Source organism: Palaemon carinicauda, chromosome 6, assembly GCF_036898095.1.
Source record: "Palaemon carinicauda isolate YSFRI2023 chromosome 6, ASM3689809v2, whole genome shotgun sequence".
Lineage (NCBI taxonomy): Eukaryota > Metazoa > Arthropoda > Malacostraca > Decapoda > Palaemonidae > Palaemon > Palaemon carinicauda.
In genome coordinates, this window is record NC_090730.1 from 81,482,307 (window position 1) to 81,484,806 (window position 2,500).

Below are 2,500 nucleotides of genomic sequence, written 5' to 3' on the forward strand. Positions count from 1 at the left end.
ATATCAGAGGACGTATTCTTGAAATGTCACATAGCTATGTTCATCCGAACAGTATTACGCTTCGAGGGTTACAGTGACAAGAATCTGAAACGAGAATGAAAGAGAGCCGCTCATAAGGCATCTCTCCTATTCCGTTTCCAGTGTGTATCTGATGAAGGCGGTAGCGCCCTCTTTATCCTTTTCGTGTAGCTCTACTACTCGGTGTTTTCCCTAGTGTTCTCTCGTTATTTTGGATTTAATTCAACATTTTGATGACTTCTCCGGCCTCTTCTGCCTCTGGAAAGTTGAGTATTATCTTTACTATGTATAAATGTAAGTTCTTGTCGTTTTGTATTAAATCAAAAGTGATATTAACGTAAACAAGAGCTGTTGGCTACCGGAGGCATCCTGGATGCTATCGCTCGCTATTTATGGGTCATTTAGTTAGCTAGAGTGACGTTCCCGGTTTGTTTTGCTTTAATAATCTAGCTATTCAGCTCCTCTAGGAATGGTTATATAATGCCGTTAGTTTTTAGTTCAGTGTTTTAGGTAACCGATCTTGCCCTTCGCGAGACTTAGTAGCCTAGGCATGTGGCCCTAATCCTTTCTTGCGTGATATAAGTTTTTCCTAGTGTTATTTATTGAAGCTTTAGGCAAATGTTTTATACATGTAAGATATTGTTGAATCTTCTTTCCAAGATTGTATACGAGAGAGTTTCGGTGAATTAGGTAATCGATTTTCACCTTACCTAGGCTAGTAACCTAGGTACAGTAGTATACTTTCGCACATCCCCGTTTGTTCTTTTCTCCTCCGGAGGCTAAGTTCAATCCCTCTCTCCCTCTGAGTAAGCCTTTGGCTTAATCCTAGCGGTTCTATCTGTATAAAAATTCAGGTATAACTATTCTAGGATATGTCTGTCCTGACCTGATAACGAGAGTGACTAGTTTTTTGGGTTAGGGCAGAACATCAGAGTTTCTAGTCTGTGGTCAGCTTCTTCCTAGCATAGAAAATGAGTCTCCTTTGCTAGGTTAGGGGCGGATACAGGAAGCTTTGCTTCCTTAGTCCACGTCTGAAGGATTTTGTACGAGATGATTCCTTCCTTTAGTGGCCTAGCAGACTGTCCTGTGTTGTTTTTCTTTGGCAGGAGAATGAGTTTTCTCTGTTGCCCGGCGAAATAACTTCACCTAACTTCGTTCTGGTTGGGAGGAGGATAGCAAGTATTGCCAGTCTTCCTCCCTAATAGACAACTCTAGGTTAGGATGAGCTTCCCAAACTGCTGAGTGTGTCTCTTGCTAGAACGAAGTTTATAGGACCCTTATCCCTTCCCCACCTCTCTTTCTTTTATTATCTTTTGGCCGAAGTCCTACTTCCGTACCTAGTGTAGGTTAGGATGGAGGACCGGCTCAGCTTTCTGCCGGCTGGCAATTACGTGTCGGCCGGCAGAGACCCCTTGTTCTTTACAGAGTGAATCCCAGACCTCCCTTGGTCTCCCTTCCATGTCTGCCGGTAGAGTCTGGCAGGCTATGGATTCTTTGGAAGCCTGAATGCTACATTCTCCCCTTCCATAAGTTCACTCTTTATGGATGGAAGGTCGTATGGCAATGCTGCCTTATAACCTCACATCCATACTGTTTCTCTGACTATTGTGTTGTACCCCTAACCCGGCTGCCGGCTTAACAGCCGACAGCCGGGCAGGTGGAGGTTCTCTGGTTCTCAGCTACTGCTGGCGGGCATGGGTATTACTACCTTTGCCTGCCGGCAGTGGAAAAACATCCCGAATCTGCTGGCCACTACGATTAGCGGCCGGCAGCTGGGTGTTAGTGTTTTCAGCTGTCGACCGTCAATGATTGCCGGCCGGCACACATTTGCGAATCAGTGGGCTGCCGCCTATTAGTTAAACGTAGTATATCTTTGAACTATACAGGGGTAGATGCCGGCCGGCACGTACCAGCGCACGCCGGCACAACAGCATGCGAGGTATAGTAGTTACTAAATTTGTAGGGTAGTACACACTACATTAGTAAAACTACAGTACAGAGTTTGTGATAACACTAAAGTTCTTCAACATACTTAATGTTATCTTATAGAGCCTTTTGTTGAGACCATACAATATATAGAAAGTGAGTTCTTTCTGTATTCTTTCTATCCCGTATATTAAGACCTTATTTCAGGGTGTGAACTACACCTTAAATTTCTGTTTAGGAAATTACATAAGGTATTCTAGAATAGAATTAACCTTAGTTTTAATATCTTGGGAGGTTACAGCAATTGACTGGACAGGAAATAAAAGTATGTGTCTTTCCTTCTTTCTTTTATAGCTTTTCTATATAAGCTAAATGTTTCAATATAAGTGAAAAGCCTTCACTTGATACTCATGGATTTATCTTCTCTTTACAGGAGGACCATCCGAAGTGCCGGAGTGTGTTCTGTAATGTCCGCAGTAAGAACTTCTGTGGACATCAACTTTGCAGGAGGCACGCAGCATGCGCAGCCTCCAGAGGTGATCTCCGGTATTGGGAC

At 43.5% G+C, this 2,500-nt stretch overlaps 1 protein-coding gene across 1 annotated transcript in view; it reads left to right on the forward strand.

Annotated features, from left to right (window-relative positions):
* The window catches only part of LOC137643114 (nephrin-like), a 433,145-nt gene that overhangs the window by 314,928 nt on the left and 115,717 nt on the right, over positions 1-2,500 (forward strand). The gene's annotated exons all lie outside the window — the stretch shown is intronic.